This window comes from Aegilops tauschii, chromosome 5 (assembly GCF_002575655.3).
Source record: "Aegilops tauschii subsp. strangulata cultivar AL8/78 chromosome 5, Aet v6.0, whole genome shotgun sequence".
Taxonomy (NCBI): Eukaryota; Viridiplantae; Streptophyta; class Magnoliopsida; order Poales; family Poaceae; genus Aegilops; species Aegilops tauschii.
The window spans coordinates 474751127-474767999 of record NC_053039.3 but is presented as its reverse complement, the minus strand read 5'-3'; positions in this window follow the sequence as shown (position 1 = coordinate 474767999).

Here is a 16873-nt window from a genome sequence, read left to right as displayed (position 1 = left end):
TGATGGGATGACCCTGGAAATAATGCTTAAGTTTCCGGCTCGCCATGAACACACCGTAAACAAGCTTGTGCCAATGCGGGTACCGCTGTTTGGACTCGATGAGCACTTCGCTGACATAATAAACCGGCCGCTGAACCGGATGCTCCTTACCCCCTTCCTTGCGCTCCACCACCATAGCCACACTGACGGCTCGTGTGTTTGCCGCCACATATAATAATAAGGGCTCCTTATCAACCGGAGCAGCAAGGACTGGGAGCTCTGCCAGCTGCTTCTTCAACTCCTCAAAGGCAGTATTAGCTGCATCATTCCAGACGAAGTTATCAGTTTTCTTCATCAACTGATATAATGGCATGACCTTCTCACCCAAACGGCTTATGAACCGGCTTAAAGCAGCGATGCGACCCGCCAAGCGCTGAACGTCATTTATACACGCCGGTTTAGCCAGGGAGGTGATGGCCTTGATCTTCTCCGGGTTAGCTTCAATGCCTCTGTCAGAAACCAAAAAACCCAAGAGTTTGCCTGCAGGAACACCAAAAACACACTTGGCCGGGTTAAGCATCATCTTGTAGACCCGGAGGTTATCAAAGGTCTCCCTTAAATCATCTATCAGGGTTTCCTCCTTTATGGACTTAACCACAATATCGTCCACATAAGCATGAACATTGCGCCCAATCTGTTTATGAAGACAGTTCTATACACAACGCTGGTAAGTCGCCTGTGCACACTTGAGTCCAAAGGGCATAGACACATAGCAGAAGGCTCCAAAGGGAGTGATGAACGCCGTCTTCTCCTGGTCCTTAACTGCCATTTTAATCTGATGATATCCAGAATAAGCGTCCAAGAAACTTAAGCGCGCACAACCAGCCATAGCATCAATAATTTGATCAATACGGGGAAGGGCAAAAGGATCAGCCGGACACGCCTTATTTAAGTCCGTGTAGTCCACACACATCCGCCAGGTGCCGTTCTTCTTGAGCACGAGCACCGGGTTAGCCAACCACTCCGGGTGAAAAACTTCAACAATAAACCCGGCCGCCAAGAGCCGGGCCACCTCTTCACCAATAGCTTTCCGCCTCTCTTCATTAAACCGCCGAAGGAACTGCCTGACCGGCTTAAATTTCGGATCAATATTGAGAGTGTGCTCAGCGAGTTCTCTAGGTACACCTGGCATGTCTGAAGGTTTCCATGCGAAGATGTCCCTATTCTCACGGATGAACTCGATGAGCGCGCTTTCCTATTTTGGATCCAGATTGGCACTGATGCTAAACTGCTGAGATGAGTCACCTGGAAGGAAATCAACAAGTTTAGTCTCATCAGCCGACTTAAATTTCATTGCCGGCTCTTGCTCTGTAGTTGGCTTTTTCAGAGAAGTCATATCTGTTGGGTCAACATTGTCTTTGTAAAACTTCAACTCCTCTGTTGCACAAACAGATTCTGCATAAGCCGCATCACCTTCCTCACACTCCAGAGCCACTTTCCGGCTGCCGTGAACCGTAATGGTCCCATTGTGACCCGGCATCTTGAGCTGTAAGTACACATAACACGGCCGTGCCATGAACTTGGCGTAAGCCGGCCGTCCAAATATAGCATGGTATGGACTTCTTATCTTGACCACCTCAAAGGTCAATTTCTCCACCCTGTAGTTGTTCTCATCTCCAAAGGCCACTTCCAACTCAATCTTGCCGACTGGATAAGCCGACTTACCAGGTACCACACCGTGGAAAATAGTGTTGGACTGGCTGAGGTTTTTATCAATCAACCCCATACGACGGAAAAGTCTCATAGTAGAGGATGTTGATGCTGCTGCCTCCATCCATGAGCACCTTAGTGAACTTATATCCTCCCACCTGAGGAGCCACCACCAGGGCCAAGTGACCCGGATTATCCACCCGTGGAGGGTGATCCTCCCTACTCCACACTATAGGCTGTTCGGACCACCGCAAGTAGCGTGGAACTGCCAGCTCAACAGCATTCACAGCCCTCTTGTGAAGCTTCTGATCTCGCTTGCACAAACTAGTGGTAAACACATGATACTGTCCACCGCTAAGCTGCTTTGGATTGGTCTGATAACCCCCCTGCTGCTGTTGATGACCCTGGCCAGACTGTTGATTAAAGCCCCCTTGACCGTTCTGAGGACCAGAATTTGAGCCGCCGCCCGGGCCATGAAAGCCGTCGGCGCCTGAGCCGCCGCCCGGGCCATTGTAATTCTTAAAGGCCTTCATGATCGCACAATCCTTCCATAAATGAGTCGCTGGCTTCTCTCTAGAACCGTGCCTTGGACAAGGCTCATTCAACAGTTGCTCCAGCGTCGGGCCTGACCCGCCGCCTCGGGGAGGGGGCCTCCCCTTGCGCCGCTGGTTATTACCTTGTGAGCTGGCGTTGGCTACAAACTCTAGGCTGCCATCGGCCTTGCGCTTGCCTCCTCCTTTGTTCCCCGGGTTATGCTGAGGACCCTTGCCATTGCCATTCTTCTTTCCCTTCCCTGCCCTTTCATCATCTGAAGGGGGATCCTTGGTACCATCAGAATCGGCGTACTTGACAAGAGCCGCCATTAGTGTACCCATATCATTGCAGTCGCGCTTAAGCCGCCCGAGTTTCATCTTCAGGGGCACAAAACGACAATTCTGCTCCAGCATTAAAACTGCTGAGCCAACATCCATCTTGTCTGACGAGTGTATGATCTCCTTAACCCGGCGAACCCAATGTGTCGTAGACTCACCCTCCTGCTGCTTACAGTTAGTCAAATCCACAATTGACATAGACTGCCTACAGGTATCTTTGAAGTTTTGGATGAACCGGGCTTTCAGCTCAGCCCAAGACCCGATGGAATTCGGTGGTAGCCCCTTTAACCAAGTGCGGGCAGTCCCATCCAACATCATGGTGAAGTACTTGGCCATTGCCGCCTCACTGACCTCCAGTAGTTCCATGGCCATCTCGTAACTATCGATCCAGGCTGCGGGTTGTAAGTCAGCCATGTAGTTGGGCACCTTCCTAGGGCCTTTGAAGTCCTTGGGTAGACGCTCATTGCGGATAGCTGGCACTAAACAAGGGACACCCCCAGTCCTGGTAGGGATACCCACGTCGACGGAAGTCGTCGGATAAGCTGGGGGAGTCTGGTAAGCCGTCAATTGAGGCACCTGCTCCGCCTCTTGCCGTGCTCTGTCCTGGTCTGCTGCGTGGAAGGCTCCGTTATGAACCGGGCCATGGCCAGGGGGCGGGTCATGGCGTCGGACGTTACTTGAGCCGGTCGCTGAGACCATGTGCCTGCTGTAACTCGGGCTCCGGCCTGGGCAAGGGGTCGAGTGGATCCTGTCCCGGCTGTAGGAGTACGCCTCTTGCTGTGCCAGTGCTGTCTGAAGGAGTTCCCTGACCCGGCGGGTTTCAATAGCCATCGGAGAGTCGCCGTCAACTGGGAGAGCCGCCAGCCGTGCTGCCGCCGCGACCATGTTCTCCAGCGGGTTATTATAATGACCCGGGGGTATTGGCACGTACTGAGGCGGGGCAGGGGGCACCTGGGGAGGCCCCATCACTTGTGGCTGAATAGGGGTTCCAGACCCGGGCACTATGACCCCTGGCGGGTTACTAGACCCTGCACCTGGCGTGTTGAAGAGGTTGCGTGGATCGTAAACCGGAGGGAGTCGAGATTGGGCCTTTTGATGCCTCCTTCTCATGACCTCATTGGACGCGTTCTGATCCATCGTGAGTTGGAAGGACCGCGCCTGGATCAGCTGAGTTTGGGCATCGAGAGCCGCCCTCTCCGCAGCCATCCTGATCCCTTCCGCTGCAAGATCCTCCTTAGCCTTCACTAGATCCAATTTTAACTGTGCCACCTCCGCATCATGCTGAGCTTGATCCGCCGGGTCAACTGTGGCGGTTAACAGGGCCGTCATCTTGTCCGTGAGATCCATTAGCACCTGAGCCGGCGAGGGCACCGGGTTTCCAGCTCCAGCAGCGGGGTTCTGAGCAGGCTGTGCACCGGCCATAAAGACCCCAACCTGACTTGGCGGCTCAAACGGGTCCGGAATACTGTCACCATCGGAATAACCCATGAGCCGGCCATCTTGAAGTTGATACAACGAGTCGGACTCATCAGTGGACGACATGCCGTCAGAGCCGGCGGCCGCTTCATCACCAGACCCAGATCGATCCGAGAGTCCTCCATCGATACACCCCACAAAAGCATGCCTTAAGGCAGGCCGGGCCCGGGCGGGTCGCGCACGCTGAGCCGTCTCGACGAGATCGGCGCAGAGACCCGGCTCAGGGCCCGGCTCACCAATCTTGCCAATGAAAACACGAATTCCGCCGAAGGGGACCCGGTACCCGTACTCAATTGAGCCGGCGTCGGGGCCCCAGTTTGCATCGTCGATGCAGAGCTTGCCGCGACGACTCTTGGTCATCCGGCCCACAGCGTATCCCTTGAGCCCTTCGAAGCCGCCCTTCAAGAACTCAAATCCACCGTGCGTTGGCCCCACGGTGGGCGCCAACTGTCATGGAATTGTCACGGCAAATGTCCTCGAGCTAGGACTTAGTCGTGGAGCCATCGCAGCTAGGAAGCTTGAAGGGGTTAATGCGGGACAAGGAACACGAGGGTTTATACTGGTTCGGCCCCTTACGGTGAAGGTAAAAGCCTACGTCCAGTTGAGGTGGTACTGATTAGGGTTAGGATCACCAGGGTGCTAAACTGCTATGCCCGGCTCTCGATGAGATTGTTCTTGTCCCTAAACCGCTGCCGGGTCCTCCCTTTATATAGGGAGGCTGACGCCCAGCAACTCTCAGAGTCCCGGCCGGCTCATAAGGGTGTCCGACTCGGACTCTCAGCTATTCTTGCCTTGCACTACAAGTTCTACCATGATAATGATTGTAACTACGGGCCTTAAGCCATATCCGGGTCTTAAGCCCATCTCTGGCCCACTGTCTTCAAGCTTGGCGCCGGGCTTCTGGTAATGACTATTAGAGTAACCCGGCCCCTCCTGGCGGGTGACTCTAAGGTCTATATCCTCAACATTAGGCCCCAGATTGATTTGAGCCGGCTCATGTCAATCTTCCATTCCTTCGACAGAAAACCTCCGGCTTACAATTGTGTGAAGGCCATAACCCGGTGTGACGTCATCCTCTGGACTCCGGATAATCCGCCGTGACGTCATCTTCCATTAAACCCGTTTTTTACTCCGCCAGATCCGCAACGGATCTTTTTCTTTACTGTCATCCCGAAAATCGAGGCGTTTCGTGGGGAGATAACCACGCCGTGGTCTCCTTGATTCTCGCGCCCACTTATGAACTTGCCTTATAAATAGGCCGGCCCGACGGGCTCTCAGCCACTTCTCTCTCCATCTTCTTCCTCGTGCCACTGCTCCCCTGCCCGAGCTCTGCTACTGCCGCCGCCGTCACGCCCCCAGTCTTCGTCAACCTTGGCCGCTGCATCACCCTGACTCGGACCAGACAAACGGCGGCAACCGCCACTCCTCTCCAGCTCCGGTGAGTCTTCGCTACTCCATAGGCAGATCCGTACTAGGGCTCGAGTAGTTCGTCCGTGTTCTTCGTAGTTCATCACGGGCCTCAGTAGATTTGAATTTTGCTTCCCCTTTTTGATCTTAGCTCTGTATAGGCTTACTGCGGTAGACGTTGAGGACCCATTTTACATGCAAGTAGCTCTCTTTTTACTGCATAAGAACCTTGTTCGAGCCCAAGAACTTCTCCAGCGTCTGTTTCTAGGTCTAGAAACTTTTCTTTTGCCCGACTATTTTGATCCAAATTTTTTACCGCGATGTGTGAAACCTGTTTTACCACACTTAGTAAAAATTGCAATCCTTGAATCTCGGCGGTTTACAGTTCCGGTTTAAAGAAACCCCGCGCCATAGAACTTTACGGCTTAAAGGAAACCATGCGCCATAAAATTTCCGGCTTAGCTGTGATAAAGCCTGTAGACAATCAAGTTACTCTCAATCCCTCGGCGGCTTAAATAGCCCGATGCACTTGAATGTATACCATTAGTCCCCTTCATAAGCCGCCACCTTGACCTTGAACCGTAGATTTCTTCCGGCTCATAATTAACCCGGACGTTTTTTCCTTTTATCATAGACTGCTGACTTTCACCATGCCTCCCAAAGCTCCCATTACTTGCAACTGGATGAGGTCCAATGGCACCAATGAGACCCTAGCAGATTTTGTCAAGTCCGGATATCTGCCCAAGAAGGACGTCATGTCCTACCGTGCCCTGACCCGTCAGAAGAGAGACCACAGCCAAAGGACGAGGAGGTAGTGATTTTTGCGGATCATATGAACCGGGGCTTCGCACCGCCCGGTTCAAAGTTTTTCAGAGACGTTCTGAACTTCTTCGATCTGCGGCCTCAGGACATAGGACCCAACTCAGTGTCCAATATCTGCAACTTCCAAGTCTTCTGCGAGGTTTACCTTGGAGAAGAACCTAGTCTGCTGCTCTTCAGAGAGCTTTTTTATTTGAACCGTCAGAATGAGTGCGCCAATGGGCCAAGTCTGGAGTTAGGTGGCATCTCCATCCAGCGGCGTAGGGACTGCCTTTTCCCTTACGCAGAGCCGCCCAGCCACCCCAAGGATTGGAACATGACTTGGTTCTATTGCCAAGACACATCACCGGCTGATGAAAGTCCGCTGCCCGGCTTTCGCCCATCGCGTCTGGAGTCAACACACCCACTGTCAGACAAGCTGACTCAAGCGGAGCGCCAACCTCTGCTCCCTACTATCAACAAGATCAAGGCTCTCCTGGGCAATGGTCTGAATGGAATCGACCTGGTCCGGGTCTGGATCTCATGGCGGGTGATCCCATTGAGCCGCCGCCCCGGCTTAATGTGTGAGTACACAGGCCAAAAGGACGACCCCCAGAGACACAGCCGCAACGATCTTCCTGAAGACGTTGCAGAGGAGATGACCAAGGCTCTTTTAAACGAGAGCCTAGCAGACTGCGGAAGGACCGGGTTAGCCCCCTTCTGCAAGACCAACCCAGCCCCGGCGGTAAGCCGCCAATCTGATCATCATATCTTTTTCTGTATATAACTTTCATCTGAATCGTTTGAAGAAATCATCATTGTATTTTCAGGCGGACGCAAGTTCTGGCGGGTCAAATATGACCATGAGGCGGCCAAGAAGGCCAGAAAGGTGAAGAAAGCCGCCCCTCGCAAGAAAGGAAGCAGGCCTACTGCTTCAGAGCTGATGCAATTAAGAGACAGCTCCGAGACAGAGGTAACCCCTGAGTTTTTAAATCCTTGCTGTATTCACTGTTTGTTGCTGTCCGCCTTATCAATACTTGCTCATTGACAGGATGACACCGACGCAAGTAACCCGGTGGTTGAAGAGGTAATGTCACTTTCCTCCGACTCGAAGCCCTTGCCAAGGCTGAAAATCCGAAGGGTAACCCGGAAAGTAAGCTTTTCACATCCTTTAGCTCATCAAGATCCTCGGTTTATTTTGAAGCGACAGGTTCATGAGAGCCGGCGTCACACCCGGACCAGCAAGGACACCGATCTCTCCTCCGGGTTACCTGACGCATCAAGGAAGCGCCGAACTGAGGTTATTTCCCACTTGTACCCTTTTCATCCGTTGGCGGGTGTTATCCGTCAGCCACTCATTCTTCTGACTCAAATTATCAGGAGACCTCCCCCTCTTCGGGCGACTCTATGCAGTCGAGTCTTTCGGCTTTCAAGACCGCGCCCGGGTAATGACAACCACCTCATATTATACTTGTCTGTACTTACCCTTTTTGTGCTTAACATTTCTGTCCTTTCAGTGCCCAGGCAAAGCTCACCAAGAGAGCGAAGAAGACCAAGTCAGCCGGAGTGCCGGATTTACCTGAACCGGAGGTGACGGCTCAAGAACCGCCAGCTGCCTCCGCCCCGAAGCCACCATTCCAACCGACAAGGCACCTGAGGCCGCTGCCCCAACTACCAAGGCAACTACAGAAGCTTCTGTTAACCCGGAGGCCTCCAGCTCGGCTCCACCAGCAGACGACCCGGACGTGGTAATCACCCGGACGGAGTTCGTTGAGCCGGGGAGACCCACCGTGCTGGCCAAGTGCTCCGCTAAGGGGGAGTTGCTGCAGCCCCACCGGGTGAACCTGGACCTCTCCGACTACACCAACCTGAGCGTTGGAGAGCTCGTCTCTGGCTATATCAGCCAAGTGCACAAGAGCCGGGACGCAGAGGTTGCCATGGTGAACCAGATCCAGCAGAAGTCTGAGGTATCATTCTGCTGTCCTCTTACTTACTGCATAGTTACTTTTACCATGCTAGCCCCCAAGTCGACGACTTATGATTGAATATGTTGTAGACTTAGGTTCTGGCTTACTCCATTTGAACCGGCAATGTGTAGATAGAAACGTTCGATATGCATTAGCCCCCAAGTGCCAAGTGTCTTTGCTTGGAAAACGCTTGGGACTTTAAATTTGTAGAATAAGTGTTCATGCCATAACCCGGAAATTTATACAGGCTGTTGGCAAGAAGCTTGAGGCTGACCTTGCTGATCTCAAGAACCGGCTGAAGATGCAAGAGATGGAGACCCGGAAGGCAAACGCCAAGTTCGTGTCCAACATCGCCGCACAAGAGAAGCTGAAGACGGAATTCGACGCTGAGCGGAAAGCGTGGGCCGAAGAAAAGGTCGCACTGGTGAACCAGGCGGAACAGGCGGAGAAGGCTCTCTCCGAGAAGACCGCCGAGCTCTCCGGCCTAAAGCGCCAAGTGTCCCAGATGGTGGCCGCAGTCTTCGGTAAGTCGTCTCGCCGGCTTTCATTAAGTTCAGAATGTGTATATCTCATAATTTCATCCTTGTCGGCGGCTTATCTGTCTTTGTTAAACAGGTCCCAGAAGTGCCAACCTCAATCAGAGCGTGGTAACCAAGCTGAAGGCCGTGTATACCCTGGTGGAGCAGCTCTACACCGGGTCATAGCGTGCCTTAGCTGTGGTGGCCCTATCCAACGAGGTGCCGACTCACCTGGCAGAAGTCCTTCGCCGGCTCGCTGTACTGCCTCAACGGATCCAAGAGCTGCGACGGGCCTCTGCAAGAGCCGGAGCGATCGCCGCGCTGAGCCGGGCCAAGGCATTCCTGCCGGAGTTAGACCCGGCGGACATCGCCCTTGGCTATCCAAGCCTGAAGGAAGACGGCTCAGCTTTCGATCAGAAGGACTTCGCAGCGTGCGTGAAGGCCGTACGCCCGGTGGCCACCCTTATCGGGAACGACACAGATCTGACCAAGTACCAGCCGGGTTACAATGCGGAGAATCAGAGGATTCCAACCCCTCGCTATGAAGCCCTCAACTTGATCCCGCCGGCTCGTCAGCACACGTTCGCCCCGGAGATTGACCCGGCCGGGTTAATTGATGAGGAAGCCCAATTCGAAGCTCTCAGCGGCATCGACTGGAAGTCATCAACTTTCCAGGTCTTGGGATCAGCCGGAGGAGAAGACAGGAACGAGCCGGAGACTTCAACTCAGCAAGCGTCGTAACTCGGCTGGCGGTTTACCAAACAATGCTCCACCCTTTTAGACTTGATGAGTTTTGTAATAGAGTAGGTGCAACAATTTATCTCTGCCATGCCATCATGCACGTATTGAATGCTGAAGTCTTTTGAAGTTGTCTCTTTGATGTTTCTCCGGGTCATAATCAATCCTTTGTTTTTCTTAACCTCAAAAGAGGTGCCTTTAATTATCCTGCATATAAGGGCAAATCACAAGTCTCGAGGCGGCTTACCGCCCTGAGAATCATAAGCTTTAGATAACCCGGAATATGAATCAAAAAGGACTTGTCTTCAATGATATCCTGAATACAGCCGTAAGAATATACTTAACGGCCTGCAAGCATACTTCCGGTTTAGATAACCCGGATAAGAAGGTTGGTACCGCAACTCCGGTTTACCTGTCTTATAACACCCATTGCGTTCAGCAAAACTGTAAACCCAAGTTAAGCCGGCAAAGTAAGACCCGGCCGTACACACTTGGAATAATCAGACAAAACTGACTATAAATTGGGAGAACTTAGGGGCTTCCGGTTTGGATACGACCAGAGACCCGGCCCAAAGGGGTTATGCTAAGATTCGAATACGATCATATAGCCCCCAGTGGGTGTGGCGATGCCAATCAAGAGGGTATCGACAGCTATGTTCTCTTTGGTTCGAATACGACCCATGTTTGAACAGGAAGCCCCCAAGTGATTTTAAGAATTGTTTAACGACGCTGATTCGAATACGATCCACGTCGGTTCCCAAAGGGGTGAAACCATGATTCAAATATGATCAAGGAAAACTCCCCAATGAGCTCGGCACTTTGCCAATCAAATGGGTATCGACAGCTATGTTCTCTTTGGTTCGAATACGACCCATGTTTGAACAGGAAGCCCCCAAGTGACCTTATTACCTTCGGCTAGATTCGAATACGATCATAAGCCGGATCCTCCTTTAAGTTATCATGTTAATCTTGCAATGAAAACAACACGTGCACATTTGGAGGAGAAAAAAGGACAGAGGTCCTGCTTTATTGCTTATCATAATATATACATGGTTGAAAGAAATATGTACATTATGAGAGCCGGTGGCTCAAGTGTAGTAAGGCCGAAGCTGAGCTATGTTCCACGGCCGACGGGTCTCTTCCTCCGACTTACGTGAATCTTTATGCTCCCGAATGTCGATGAGGTAATATGACCCGTTGTGCAAGTTCTTGCTGACCACAAAGGGTCCTTCCCAAGGCGGGGAGAGCTTGTGCGCATCTGTTTGATCCTGGATGAGCCGGAGCACGAGATCGCCTTCCTGGAAGACCCGGGACTTAACCCGGCGGCTATGATAACGGCGCAGGTCTTGTTGATAAATCGCTGAACGGGCTGCTGCCACATCACGCTGTTCGTCCAACAAGTCAAGAGCATCTTGGCGCGCCTGTTCATTATCCGCCTCAACATAAGCCGCCACTCGAGGTGAGTCATGACGGATGTCACTGGGGAGGACGGCCTCTGCCCCATAAACCATGAAGAAAGGCGTGAAGCCTGTAGACCTGTTAGGAGTAGTGTTGATGCTCCATAACACGGAGGGCAACTCCTCCACCCAACAACCCGGCGTCCGTTGCAAAGGGACCAAAAGCCGGGGCTTGATGCCCTTTAGAATCTCCTGATTAGCTCTCTCAGCTTGACCATTGGATTGAGGATGAGCAACTGAGGAGACATCAAGTCGGATATGCTCTCGTTGACAAAACTCTTCCATTGCGCCTTTGGAGAGATTGGTGCCATTGTCAGTTATAATGCTGTGCGGAAAGCCAAAGCGGAAAATCACCTTTTTCAGAAATTGAACCGCCGTGGCTGCATCGCACTTGCTAACTGGCTCAGCTTCCACCCACTTTGTGAATTTGTCAACTGCCACCAAGAGGTGGGTCTTCTTATCCTTGGACCTCTTAAAAGGCCCAACCATATCAAGCCCCCAGACCGCAAAGGGCCAAGTGATTGGGATCATCCTCAACTCCTGAGCCGGCACATGAGCCCGTCGTGAGAACCTCTGGCAACCATCACATCTACTGACCAAGTCCTCCGCATCAGCATGAGCCGTCAGCCAATAAAAACCATGGCGAAAAGCCTTGGCCACAAGAGACTTTGAGCCGGCGTGATGGCCACAATCCCCTTCATGGATCTCACGCAAGATTTCTTGACCTTCCTCGGGGGAAACACAACGCTGAAATGCTCCCGTAACACTGCGGTGATGCAACTCTCCATTGATAACAATCATTGACTTAGCCCGCCGGGTTATTTGCCTGGCCAAAGTTTCATCCTCAGGCAACTCGCCCCGGGTCATGTAAGCCAGATATGGCATTGTCCAGTCTGGTATGATATGAAGAGCCGCCACCAGTCGTGCTTCCGGGTCAGGGACAGCCAAGTCTTCTTCTGTAGGCAACTTAACAGAAGGGCTATACAGGACGTCCAGGAAAGTGTTAGGCGGCACCGGTTTTCGCTGAGAGCCCAGCCGGCTTAAAGCATCCGCCGCCTCGTTCTTCCTGCGATCGATGTGTTCCACTTGGTAACCCTGAAAGTGCCCAGCAATGGCATCAACCTCGCGGCGATAAGCCGCCATGAGAGGGTCCTTGGAATCCCACTTTCCTGATACTTGTTGAGCCACCAGGTCTGAGTCACCGAAACACCTTACCCGGCTCAAGCTCATCTCCTTAGCCATCCGAAGACCATGGAGCAAAGCCTCGTACTCAGCCGCATTGTTAGTGCAAGGAAACATCAACCGTAACACATAATGGAACTTGTCACCTTTAGGGGAAGCCAATACAACTCCAGCCCCCGAGCCCTCCAACTGCCTGGACCCATCGAAGTGAATAGTCCAATATGTGTTATCCGGCTTTTGCTCGGGCACTTGTGACTCTGTCCAATCATTGATGAAATCCACCAAGGCTTGAGATTTAACAGCAGTGCGTGGCACATATTTGAGACCATGAGGTCCCAGCTCTATAGCCCACTTAGCCACTCTCCCTGTGGCCTCTCTGTTTTGAATGATGTCACCAAGAGGGGCAGAACTGACCACAGCGATGGGATGACCCTGGAAATAATGCTTAAGTTTCCGGCTCGCCATGAACACACTGTAAACAAGCATCTGCCAATGCGGGTACCGCTGTTTGGACTCGATGAGCACTTCGCTGACATAATAAACCGGCCGCTGAACCGGATGCTCCTTACCCCCTTCCTTGCGCTCCACCACCATAGCCACACTGACGGCTCGTGTGTTTGCCGCCACATATAATAATAAGGGCTCCTTATCAACCGGAGCAACAAGGACTGGGGGCTCTGCCAGCTGCTTCTTCAACTCCTCAAAGGCAGTATTAGCTGCATCATTCCAGACGAAGTTATCAGTTTTCTTCATCAACTGATATAATGGCATGACCTTCTCACCCAAACGGCTTATGAACCGGCTTAAAGCAGCGATGCGACCCGCCAAGCGCTGAACGTCATTTATACACGCCGGTTTAGCCAGGGAGGTGATGGCCTTGATCTTCTCCGGGTTAGCTTCAATGCCTCTGTCAGAAACCAAAAAACCCAAGAGTTTGCCTGCAGGAACACCAAAAACACACTTGGCCGGGTTAAGCATCATCTTGTAGACCCGGAGGTTATCAAAGGTCTCCCTTAAATCATCTATCAGGGTTTCCTCCTTTATGGACTTAACCACAATATCGTCCACATAAGCATGAACATTGCGCCCAATCTGTTTATGAAGACAGTTCTATACACAACGCTGGTAAGTCGCCTGTGCACACTTGAGTCCAAAGGGCATAGACACATAGCAGAAGGCTCCAAAGGGAGTGATGAACGCCGTCTTCTCCTGGTCCTTAACTGCCATTTTAATCTGATGATATCCAGAATAAGCATCCAAGAAACTTAAGCGCGCACAAACCAGCCGTAGCATCAATAATTTGATCAATACGGGGAAGGGCAAAAGGATCAGCCGGACACGCCTTATTTAAGTCCGTGTAGTCCACACACATCCGCCAGGTGCCGTTCTTCTTGAGCACGAGCACCGGGTTAGCCAACCACTCCGGGTGAAAAACTTCAACAATAAACCCGGCCGCCAAGAGCCGGGCCATCTCTTCACCAATAGCTTTCCGCCTCTCTTCATTAAACCGCCGAAGGAACTGCCTGACCGGCTTAAATTTCGGATCAATATTGAGAGTGTGCTCAGCGAGTTCTCTAGGTACACCTGGCATGTCTGAAGGTTTCCATGCGAAGATGTCCCTATTCTCACGGATGAACTCGATGAGCGCGCTTTCCTATTTTGGATCCAGACTGGCACTGATGCTAAACTGCTGAGATGAGTCACCTGGAACGAAATCAACAAGTTTAGTCTCATCAGCCGACTTAAATTTCATTGCCGGCTCTTGCTCTGTAGTTGGCTTTTTCAGAGAAGTCATATCTGTTGGGTCAACATTGTCTTTGTAAAACTTCAACTCCTCTATTGCACAAACAGATTCTGCATAAGCCGCATCACCTTCCTCACACTCCAGAGCCACTTTCCGGCTGCCGTGAACCGTAATGGTCCCATTGTGACCCGGCATCTTGAGCTGTAAGTACACATAACACGGCCGTGCCATGAACTTGGCGTAAGCCGGCCGTCCAAATATAGCATGGTATGGACTTCTTATCTTGACCACCTCAAAGGTCAATTTCTCCACCCTGTAGTTGTTCTCATCTCCAAAGGCCACTTCCAACTCAATCTTGCCGACTGGATAAGCCGACTTACCAGGTACCACACCATGGAAAATAGTGTTGGACTGGCTGAGGTTTTTATCAATCAACCCCATACGACGGAAAGTCTCATAGTAGAGGATGTTGATGCTGCTGCCTCCATCCATGAGCACCTTAGTGAACTTATATCCTCCCACCTGAGGAGCCACCACCAGGGCCAAGTGACCCGGATTATCCACCCGTGGAGGGTGATCCTCCCTGCTCCACACTATAGGCTGTTCGGACCACCGCAAGTAGCGTGGAACTGCCGGCTCAACAGCATTCACAGCCCTCTTGTGAAGCTTCTGATCTCGCTTGCACAAACTAGTGGTAAACACATGATACTGTCCACCGCTAAGCTGCTTTGGATTGGTCTGCTAACCCCCCTGCTGCTGTTGATGACCCTGGCCAGACTGTTGATTAAAGCCCCCTTGACCGTTCTGAGGACCAGAATTTGAGCCGCCGCCCGGGCCATGAAAGCCGCCGGCGCCTGAGCCGCCGCCCGGGCCATTGTAATTCTTAAAGGCCTTCATGATCGCACAATCCTTCCATAAATGAGTCGCTGGCTTCTCTCTAGAACCGTGCCTTGGACAAGGCTCATTCAACAGTTGCTCCAGCGTCGGGCCTGACCCGCCGCCTCGGGGAGGGGGCCTCCCCTTGCGCCGCTGGTTATTACCTTGTGAGCTGGCGTTGGCTACAAACTCTAGGCTGCCATCGGCCTTGCGCTTGCCTCCTCCTTGGTTCCCCGGGTTATGCTGAGGACCCTTGACATTGCCATTCTTCTTTCCCTTCCCTGCCCTTTCATCATCTGAAGGGGGATCCTTGGTACCATCAGAATCGGCGTACTTGACAAGAGCCGCCATTAGTGTACCCATATCATTGCAGTCGCGCTTAAGCCGCCCGAGTTTCATCTTCAGGGGCACAAAACGACAATTCTGCTCCAGCATTAAAACTGCTGAGCCGGCATCCATCTTGTCTGACGAGTGTATGATCTCCTTAACCCGGCGAACCCAATGTGTCGTAGACTCACCCTCCTGCTGCTTACAGTTAGTCAAATCCACAATTGACATAGACTGCCTACAGGTATCTTTGAAGTTTTGGATGAACCGGGCTTTCAGCTCAGCCCAAGACCCGATGGAATTCGGTGGTAGCCCCTTTAACCAAGTGCGGGCAGTCCCATCCAACATCATGGTGAAGTACTTGGCCATTGCCGCCTCACTGACCTCCAGTAGTTCCATGGCCATCTCGTAACTCTCGATCCAGGCTGCGGGTTGTAAGTCAGCCGTGTAGTTGGGCACCTTCCTAGGGCCTTTGAAGTCCTTGGGTAGACGCTCATTGCGGATAGCTGGCACTAAACAAGGGACACCCCCAGTCCTGGTAGGGATACCCACGTCGACGGAAGTCGTCGGATAAGCCGGGGGGTTCTGGTAAGCCGTCAATTGAGGCACCTGCTCCGCCTCTTGCCGTGCTCTGTCCCGGTCTGCTGCGTGGAAGGCTCCGTTATGAACCGGGCCATGGCCAGGGGGCGGGTCATGGCGTCGGACGTTACTTGAGCCGGTCGCTGAGACCATGTGCCTGCTGTAACTCGGGCTCCGGCCTGGGCGAGGGGTCGAGTGGATCCTGTCCCGGCTGTAGGAGTACGCCTCTTGCTGTTCCAGTGCTGTCTGAAGGAGTTCCTTGACCCGGCGGGTTTCAATAGCCGTCGGAGAGTCACCGTCAACTGGGAGGGCCGCCAGCCGTGCTGCCGCCGCGACCATGTTCTCCAGTGGGTTATTATAATGACCCGGGGGTATTGGCACGTACTGAGGCGGGGCAGGGGGCACCTGGGGAGGCCCCATCACTTGTGGCTGAATAGGGGTTCCAGACCCGGGCACTATGACCCCTGGCGGGTTACTAGACCCTGCACCTGGCGTGTTGAAGAGGTTGCGTGGATCGTAAACCGGAGGGAGTCGAGATTGGGCCTTTTGATGCCTCCTTCTCATGACCTCATTGGACGCGTTCTGATCCATCGTGAGTTGGAAGGACCGCGCCTGGATCAGCTGAGTTTGGGCATCGAGAGCCGCCCTCTCCGTAGCATCACCAGACCCAGATCGATCCGAGAGTCCTCCATCGATACACCCCACAAAAGCATGCCTTAAGGCAGGCCGGGCCCAGGCGGGTCGCGCACGCTGAGCCGTCTCGACGAGATCGGCGCAGAGACCCGGCTCAGGGCCCGGCTCACCAATCTTGCCAATGAAAACACGAATTCCGCCGAAGGGGACCCGGTACCCGTACTCAATTGAGCCGGCGTCGGGGCCCCAGTTTGCATCGTCGATGCAGAGCTTGCCGCGACGACTCTTGGTCATCCGGCCCACAACGTATCCCTTGAGCCCTTCGAAGCCGCCCTTCAAGAACTCAAATCCACCGTGCGTTGGCCCCACGGTGGGCGCCAACTGTCATGGAATTGTCACGGCAAATGTCCTCGAGCTAGGACTTAGTCGTGGAGCCATCGCAGCTAGGAAGCTTGAAGGGGTTAATGCGGGACAAGGAACACGAGGGTTTATACTGGTTCGGCCCCTTACGGTGAAGGTAAAAGCCTACGTCCAGTTGAGGTGGTACTGATTAGGGTTACGATTACTAGGGAGCTAAACTGCTATGCCCGGCTCTCGATGAGATTGTTCT